The 9,478-nt window shown below is 49.4% G+C and overlaps 1 long non-coding RNA gene across 1 annotated transcript; it reads left to right on the forward strand.

Moving 5' to 3' along the window:
* The first annotated feature begins 1,229 nt into the window (after nucleotides 1–1,229).
* Nucleotides 1,230–4,228, forward strand: LOC110304307. Its single transcript, XR_002379058.1, has 3 exons — nucleotides 1,230–1,361; nucleotides 1,452–1,577; nucleotides 2,250–4,228. It is a non-coding gene; the product is annotated as an uncharacterized LOC110304307 (long non-coding RNA).
* The last annotated feature ends 5,250 nt before the right edge of the window (nucleotides 4,229–9,478 follow it).

The raw sequence follows: 9,478 nt of genomic DNA on the forward strand, positions 1-9,478 counted from the left end.
ACCCCAGAGCACCTGCCCCAACCAGGCCCTCTCTGTACATCAACTCTCATTCTCCCAGCCCATGAGGGAGGGGCTCTTGTTCTTGCTCCTCAGATGAGGAGATAGAGTCACCCAAGGGCACTTGATACACAATCAGCAAAGTCAGGAACAGCACCCTCCCCACATCCCAAACCCCAAACAATCTTCTCTTTCACTAAATACTTTATTTCTGGAACAAGGAACCCCACTCCCTATCAGAACTGAAGTGCCAGCCTTCTTCGTTTGTATCTAACCCCGCCCCCTTCAGGTTATACTAAGTAGCACAGCAGCTGCTAACAGAGAGGTTGAGTCCAGTCACTGCAAGGGAGAAGCTCTGTAAGTCACAGTAATGTTTCCAGTGAAGACCCAGTACTCACTGTTCTGGCACCTTCCATATCAGGGCCTTGAGCTTCAACCATTTTGCTGCTCCATGGTGTCTTTCCTCACTTCACACCACTGCCCAGTGTGGCTGCTCCCTTACCAGTCATTACATCTGCACTGCAGCTGGCAGGAAGATGAGTGTATTCTAGTTTCTTTCGGGACACCTTTTGGAAGCTGTGCACACTATTTCTGCCTCCGTTGCTTATCCAGAGTTTAGTCTTTCTTACAGACGTAGCTAGCTGCAAGGGAAGCTGACAAACACTATCCTTGTTTTGGGTAGTTGTGAGCAGGGTTCTTACAAAGGAGAAAGGATGGTAGCCCTCTGATTTTTGCTGTCCCCAAGTCTCCCCAGCCTCATTTCACTCAGGAGACTAAGGAGCGCCTCCCCCATTTTTGTTGAGTGACCCAGAAATTGGTCATCCTTGCTGGTGGACAATGCACTGAGTTTTTCCTCACCTGAATGTAGTTCTCCTATGTAGAGTGTTTCCTTCATTGCTCACCACTGTGACCCTCTCTGTCCTGCCCTCTTATCACTAACAGCTACCATGCTCTTCTCTCCCCTCACTTTTTAAAGGTGGAGGTAAACCTGGAACAAACAAAATTCCACAGAAGTACCACTGTAGCAATTACTCCTCTTGTTGCTGGGACCAAATACCTGACAAGAAGCAACTTAAGGGAGAAGGGTTTAATCCTGTGCCACCTTGGTGTTGTGGGTGGCCCTGGTGCTGCTTGTATTTTGATGCTAATTCTGCTTCCTCACTAGTGGCTGCCCCTAGGAGGAGTGGATCACAAACCCAGGTGTTCCCATGAGAACCTTCTCCCCATTTTAACAGGTCAACAAAGACAGCAGAAGCCAATCGCTGGGCAAAGGATAAGGTAGGATTTCTGGGTCCCAGGAGGAGGAGGAGGAGAGAGAAGAGGGGTCACTTGACCCTGTGGAGTGGATAGGAAGCAACAGACATGTAGGTCTCAGGGGCAGAGACTAAGGGGGATCGGGCAGGATATTTTTTGCTCAGCAGTTGTGTTATCTGGCTGGTTTTAAAAATATGAAGGCTGTCTGGTGTTTTCCATCCATGGCGACTCAAGTGGGCAGGAGAATGCACAGCCGTGGAGCGGTCATTAGAGGTTTGGCGGAGCTAGCTGTGGGAACTGAATGAGATGGCCGTTGCCAGCATTCGGTAAGGAGCAAGCGTGCGTTTTAAAGTTACATGCAACAGTTTGAGGGTACCATCCTTCATGGCAGGGACAGCACGGTAGTGAGGGCATCTCTAGCTGGGGCAGCCAGGATTCTTCACAGACTCAAAGCTCGACCAAACCAAAAGCAGAGACATGGACAGGAAGTGGGGCCAGACTCTAGAACCTCAAGGTCCACCCACAGCGACCCACTTCCTCCATCAAGACTCCAGCTCCTAAACTTTCACAACCTTCTAAAATAGTGTCACCAGTTGGGGACCGAGTGTTCAGATACATGAGCCTATGGGAACATTTCACATTCAAAACTGCACGAACACTTTCCAGGGAGTCTCTCTGTCCCCCAAGCGAGGACCAACCAGATAGCATGGTTTTGATCAGACTGTGCTCACTGGACAGCCCTTCCTGAGCTGCTACTGGGTACTGTGCTAGGCACCGGGGACACACACATGTGAAGCTGGCCCTACCCTTGGCAGCTCACAGTCTAGCCCTACCACATAGTTGGACATCCAAGTCACTTAGCAACAGGTGTCTCTGTGTTTTATAAGATTTAGAATTATGTGAATTATGTGACTCTGACACAGTGACATGAAGATATTAATAAAGTCTCACTTTATATGCAAAGTATGAAACAACCTGTATTGTTTGCATTTTCCTAGGGATGAAGAACGTTGAAGCTGTCGGGCCCAGTGAATTGTAAACTGTGTTCACAGCCTTGCTGTGCAGCAAAGTGACTTCAGCTCATCAACAGAAACACCGACCCACCTGTGCCAAGATTTGTCTTCAATTATGCAAGTGTCTGCATTGTACAAGGCCTGCTGGGGCACTGCCTCACACACCATGCCCCAGATCTGGGAGTCAGAGCTCTGCCCCTGGTATCAGAGAGATCTAGCTAGCTTGTGGTTCCTGGCTCCATCATTGTGTGATCTTGGGCAAAGTGTGAAGCTGCTCTGTGCCTCAGTTTCCATGTATGTACAGCCAGGATTGACCATGCCAGAGGGCCTAGTGAGATGGCTTGCATGCAAGAGCACTTGCTGCATAGGCCTTGGGACCTGAACTCGGATACTCAGGACTCATGTCAATAAGCCAAACTTGGCAGTATGAATCTGTAATCCCAGCCCTGGAGAGCCAGAGACAGGAAAATCTTGGGGTTCGCTAGCTAATAAGTCTTGCTAAGTTAGAGAGTTCCAGATTTAGAGAGAAATCCTGCCTCAGAAAGTCGAGAATGATAAAGGAAGACAACTGACATTGACCTCTGACATCCATGTGCACACACAAACATGTACTTAACACATAAATTAACCTGGAACTCCACCCTAGGGAAGTCCCTCCCCACCGAGAATCCATGGAGGCTTTCCTAGGGGCAGAGGTCCTGCCATTCATCTGCTCCACAGAGCAGAGTGCCAGTGAGCCAGAGAGGCAGCAGACCAGGCAGGTGGTTAGGGAGCACACACACAACACAGCAGAAGAATCAGCCTAGCAGCTCCAGACAAAGCAGGGCAAGGGGCAGCCAGGGCCACTTTCACATGTTCGACGGTCTCTGGCCAGAGGTAGTGGGGGCTCTCTCTTTCCCGTTTTTTGCCTTGTGTCAGCTTTTGCAGGCCCAGGGAAGCCTGTGGATTCCCTCTCAGAATCCTGCCTTTTAAAAGACCAGAGCACAATGTATACCATTGCAAGGGAAGCCATTTCCTCATCCCAGTAGGTTTTTAAAAGAAAAATGCACATTTTAGTCACATGCATGCCTTTCAAGGGTGGGATCTAATTTCAGAAAACAGTGAGGAGTTCAAGTTGTTTCTTAGGATATTTAAACCTCTGGAGTAAGGCAGGGTAACACCGGTGATTTCTATTACTGATAAGCCCGGCTTCTGGCAATTCTATTGTAGCTGGTAACCCACATCCACAACGAAATCCTCAATTTCACTGCAAGCTTAGTGAAGATGGAGACACACTCCTTCCTGGCCAAGTTCATGGGCTCCCTGAGTTCCTCCCACATTCCCCCTGGGTTTCTAGGATGCCAAGGAGAAATCCTTCCCCTACACAGAGCTCCAGTTTTGTTCTCAACCAGCAGTTAAGAACATCAGGCTTGGTGGCACAGGCCTATAATCCCAGTTTCTCAGGAGGCTGAGGAGGAGGATTGCACATTCAAGGACAGCCTGGGATACAGAAAGAGTTCACGGATAACCTGTGTAACTGGGTGAAGCCTTCTCTCAAATGGAAAAGGAAAAGAAGGCTGGAGGGTGTTACCAGTGCTTTGTGTTTGTCTAGCGCAGCGGTTCTCAACCTTTCTAATGCTGAGACCCTTATACAGTTGCTCACGGTGTGCTGAATGCTCCCCAACCATAAGATTTAATACAGTTCCTCATGTTGCAAGGAACCCCCAACCATAAAATGTATTTTTGTTGCTACTTCATAACTGTAATTTTTGCCACTGTTACAAATTATAATGTAAATCTTTTTGGAGGTAAAGGTTCGCCAAAGGGGTTGCAACCCACAGGTTGAGAACCACAGATCTAGAATCTAAAGGACTCCAACTTTCATCCCTGGTGTTTTAATTAATTAATTAATTAATTATAATGTGTATAGTATTACACTTACTGGTATAATATTAGTAAGATAAAGTGATAGAATGCTTGTTTAACATGACTGAGACCCTAGATTCAATACCCAGTACTGAAAAGAAAACTGTATCAAAGCCAGATTTCCCCTACTTCTCCACCCTCGATGCCTCAGTTTCCCTACAACTATGGGCGTAGAATGTGTTTAGGCAACGCGGCGAGAACAGAGCTTGCCTCACGCCTGTGTTCGGTTTCTCTGGGCAAGCTGCCTCCACGGCGAGTCTCAGCCCCCAGAGAACATGTGGTGAGGAAGCCCCAGACTTGGTGTTATTTACTAACTGCCTTCATGTTAATAAGCACGCAGGCACAATTAGCAGAGTTATTTCAATTCTGAGGTTTGCTTGACTATAAAACCTTCCCATTTCTCCTTCCCCGATGTCTCTGCTAATTACAAACGTCGTCGTCCATTGTGGCTGTCATGCACACCCATGCCGGCTGCATCTAAAGTGGTTGTTAAGGCAGGGAAATGGTGCACACTGACTAATTGGCCATCACACCCAGGATGGATGGAGACAGGGGAAGGATGCTGGCCAGGTCCTGCCTGGTCTTAGGACCCCAAACTACATAGCTCCAGCGAGATCTTTGTACATTCTTCCTGACCTCCCTGTTGCCGATAGGAATGGGCCATGGATGGGTGTGTGGATAGGTGTGCTGAACAAGTAGGCTCTGGGAACCCGGGCTAGGGCAGCTCTGTGACACAATGCTGTGTGACTTGCAATTACTCGCTGTGGCCCTCTAGGTTACCTGTTAATTATGTGTTACATGGGATGAGGAGGAAGAGGTAGGTCGAAGATGTTTTCTAGAGTATCCCATCTACTGCATCTCAATTAATATGGGGCAGGTTACCCTTCATATATCCAGGTAGCCATCTTCCCGTGCCCTGAGGTATCCCAAACCACCTGGCCTTGAGAGTCAGAGATTGGCAGAAACTGCCACGTTCACCTAACACTTCACGTGGTCTATTTCCCCATACTTCCCAACCTCTCTGCAGCTAGATGAGGCCACATATCCAGCCCTGACCAGTAAGCTATCAGAAGGGACATGTGTCACTTCTAGCCTCAGGTTACAATAGAAATGACCACCCTGCAGCATCTTCCCATGTGGGTGTGCAGAAGGTGGATATGCTAAGCTGGAAGCAGCCCACTGGGAGAACATTTTGCAGAACTAACGACCAGACCTCTGCCTGTGTGAAGAGATGGATCTTACAACCATGGGAAAACCTGGACTATATCACCTAATGGGAAGCATTCTCCTAGAGAATTCCTATCATGGGGTTTTTAATGAGAGGCTCTGGGGGTAGCAGTGAGTAAAGACACAGGTCTCCATCATGGACAGCAGAGGGGCCAGCCACAGTCACAGAGAGTGCACTTTCTAGAGCACACTGGCTCAGAGTGAGGAGCAGTCTCCTCCAGCTGCTCCCCCGCCCCAACCCCCCAGCTTCACAGCTCTTCAGCCAAGCCAGATGAGCTGGGAACGCAATCCTCAAGGTGTGACCAGGAATCTACGGGGACCTTAGGCTTCCTCGGATTCCCCCAGAGAGGCTTTTCACATGGTGGTTTACCCAGAAGGCAATGTGTCTGTGACAGAGGACTCACCACATGGATTTCAGGCCTGGGAAGAAATATCTGGGGGTGGGGGAGGGGTGGGGGATTTGTTCTGGGACCTCTCTATCAAGGGAAGTTAATGCAGAACAGAGTGCGGTTGGGTGGGTTCTCTCTGTCCCTGCAGCATAGCCCTCTTCGCTTCCCTGGAGTATTTAGTGAGAACCTTTCTCACCTCCACGGGGGGAGTGAACATCCCACAGAACAGACGCAGCTTAAAAATCACAAACTGCTTGAGGAAGGAAATAACTCTGACGCCTATGAATCCAACACGAAAGATTCCAGTGAGGAGACCACGGAAGGCTCCCTGGAGAAAAAGAGGACTCTGGGATGAGTGTGCGGAGGCTCCAGGATCAACCACAGCATCCCTGGTCCAGGTTGGGACACCTTAACTGTGATCACAGAGCCTCCAGAAGTACAGGATTCTAGGGTCCCAGGAGTGAAAGCTCCCAAACAGTCCTGGAAATAAATGGATGAGGGACGCCACCCATCTGGTACCCATCAAGGCTGAAACCACAGGGGTGCCCCTGGATGCTGCTTCCCAAGGTGCTGCAGAGGAACACGTTTCTCGCCATCACCCCCTTTCTAGGTCCTGTGCTCACATCCCCCACGCCCCAAACCAGCAGCTGCCCTCATGCACTAAATAAATAAATAGATAGATAAATAAATAAATAAATAAATACATGGAATGACTTTGTATTTGAAGGACAAACACCAAGTCTTCTCTCCAGGGCCCTCTCCCAAGCCTCTGTATATTACCTCCACGTGACCAGGCTGTCAGCTCTGCCACCAGAGCTCTGCTTGGCGGTGATAAACACAGGAAGCAGCACACTGTCTACCCCCTCAGGCCCTGCAGTCAGGCATGGGGCTTGGGAGGGGCCATCCCTGGAGCCACTCCAGGATTTATGTTTGAAACTATTTTCCTTTGCCGGGGGAGAAAACAAGCAGATGTTCATAAAGGTGAACTTTGTAAATCAGCGCATGTGTGTTGGTGCTCGATGCCCTTTGAGGCCACCTAACAGGGTTGAGTTTCTGCACCTGCACCTGGCATGCCTGGGTACCTCCCACAGACCCCTCGTCCTGCCTCTTACCTTGCTCTGACTCCTTCTCCAGGAAGTCTTCCCAGACATTCCTCTTTCCTGCCCCTGATACCAATAACCAATGGCCCTTTCTCAGTCTGCTATGAGCTCAGGTTAGTCCACAATCATTTGTTTCTCTTCATCCTGTGTCAGAAGCATACCTCCCAGCCCTAACCAAGCCTAAAATTCATAAGAAGCAATGCCAACTACTACCAAGCCAGGGTCCTGTCCAAGGCACTGTGGAGTCTGGAAGGCTGTATGGAATGTTCCAGTGGAGTTGCAACTTCCTAGAGAGCAGACCCATCACTTCTGATGAAAGCCAATCAGGATAGGGCCTTTAGAAGCTCTGAGCATTGATGAAAGTGTGGTACTGCCCCACACTACACCGGCCGTATGCAATTCCAATCAACTGGAGTTGAGCTATGAACAAGAAGCTCCCGTGACACACATGTGCAGCAGAGCTGAATGTCTTAGGGTTCGCTGATGCCTTAGAATGCAGCTAAGTCTACCCAGCACATGGGGAGGTCACTGCCCCTGCCAGCTATGGGGGAAAGGTGAAAATGTGTGTCTCCAGGGAAGGTTGAAAACAAAGCTGAGACTCAGCGTGCAGATGGGACAACAGAATGTAGTCTCCCAACTTCTGCTGCCGTCAGGTGGCGGTTAGGCTAAGTCTCCCTAGCAACCCTTTGCTTCCCCAGTCTGGAGAACCAGTGAGGGAAGCTCTTTGGGCTCTGTCAAATATGGAGACCACTGGGACCTTCCTCAACCCTCACTTCCAGGAGCAGATCTATTGGGTCAGTTGTATGCCCATCACTATAACAAATCCCTAAGATAGTCAACTAATAAAAACTTTGTCCCTTGGGTTCAGAGGCTCCCGTCCATGATCAATTGGCTCACTACGTTTGGTTCTGCAGCCACTTATCATGGTGGGAGGATGTGACAGAACACAACCAGAGATAGCACAACCCCTTGCCTTATGAAACGAGGAGCAAAGGAGAAAGAGAATCTCACAAGACCCTTTAAGTGTCCACCCCCAAAGACCTAAACACCTCCCGTTAAGGCCCACTTCTGAAAGGCTCCACCATCTCCCAGTAGCTCTACCCCGTGGACCCCAGCCTTTCATACACAAGATTTTAGGAGAGATTCAACTTCCATTGTTGCAGTAGCAACAATGGTGGCCCGGTGTTGGAAGGACTCCAGCATGCCTAGGAAAGACTTGTCACCCTCAGAAGTTCATCACCTGGAACCATGTTGCCAGAGGTCTTGAAGCCACTCACCCCAGTCATATAAGACTTTCTGGTGCCTTAGAGTCCAGATATCCCACAAGGGACAGGCATGAGCGTCCCAGTCCCGGGGCTTAAACAGTCATAGGATCCACACCATGGTCAATGACAGTGACATCAGGACTCCAGATGAGAGTGGGGAAAACCAGCTCTGGCTCCAAGATCACCTCATCTGTGTTCTTAGAGCCTGGCAAGCCACCACCCCTTGAATCATGGCTGTTCTTATATAACATGAGGAGGGTCAGTCTCCTGAGCACTGGGGGGCACTGAATGTCTCAGCTCATTCTAGAAAGATCCTCAGTGAGGCTTCACATCTGAGCCTGCCTCCCCAGCAGCATATGGGTCTGCCCTTACCAGAGTGCCACCACATACCGATGTCCCTCTGGAAACTTTGGGCTTGACAAGGCAGCGCCAGTCTGCTTGAGTTGGGTTCTAAGCAAGAATGTAGCAGTCTAGTGAAGTGTGGGCATGGAGGAGCACTGGAAGATAGAGTCTCCATCCCAGCAAGCCCGAGGGAGGGGCTCAAGGCAGGAAGTCTTGCTGAGTGGAGTGGAGCATCCACGGGACTCTGGGACCTGACAGTCCTGATTTCCTGGGGACCCCAGGCTCTCAATGCTGGATAGGAAAAGCAGTATCCATGAAGAAAAAGAATGTGAGAGGAAACTGGAGGGCTGAGGATTTGGTGGGTGCTGGGCACATAGAAAACATTTCATCTCTACAGCTAGGGGATAGTACAATGACATTTGTTTTATAGATGAGGCAACTATGATTCAGAGGGGTCAAACAATGTGCTCAAGATAATGCAGCTAAGACATGGCAAGGCCAAGACTCACTCCAAATCATAGGGTCTTTCTATGCATTTTCTCCAGCAATAGAGGCCTTGGGAATTTAATCCAGAGAGTCCAGGAGATGGCTTAACCCAGGCTATTCCTTATATACTTAGCAGGTTATTCTCCTTTCCTATTTCCACCTAACCTCTTCCTACCTTGCAGCCAAGATATTACCAGAGCCCAGACAACATCCACATGTTCCTCTACCTCTGGGACAGAAACTGGAGTCATCTTGAGATTCCACTAGGACATTCAGCAGCCACCATGCTAGGCATGACAGCTTCTACCCTCCTGTCCCCACCAAGGACAGGATTTGGGCAGATCAGAAGTTAGGGAGCAGGGCAGCAGGGGTACCAGGGTGCAGAGGGCCTTAGTCTCCTAAGACTACAGAGACGGGCTCTTGGAGTGAACTCTGGCGGCTAGATCCTTTCAACAGAATATCTCTCTCTCTCTCTCTCTCTCTCTCTCTCTCTCTCTCTC

This window comes from Mus caroli, chromosome 11, assembly GCF_900094665.2.
Source record: "Mus caroli chromosome 11, CAROLI_EIJ_v1.1, whole genome shotgun sequence".
Taxonomy (NCBI): Eukaryota; Metazoa; Chordata; class Mammalia; order Rodentia; family Muridae; genus Mus; species Mus caroli.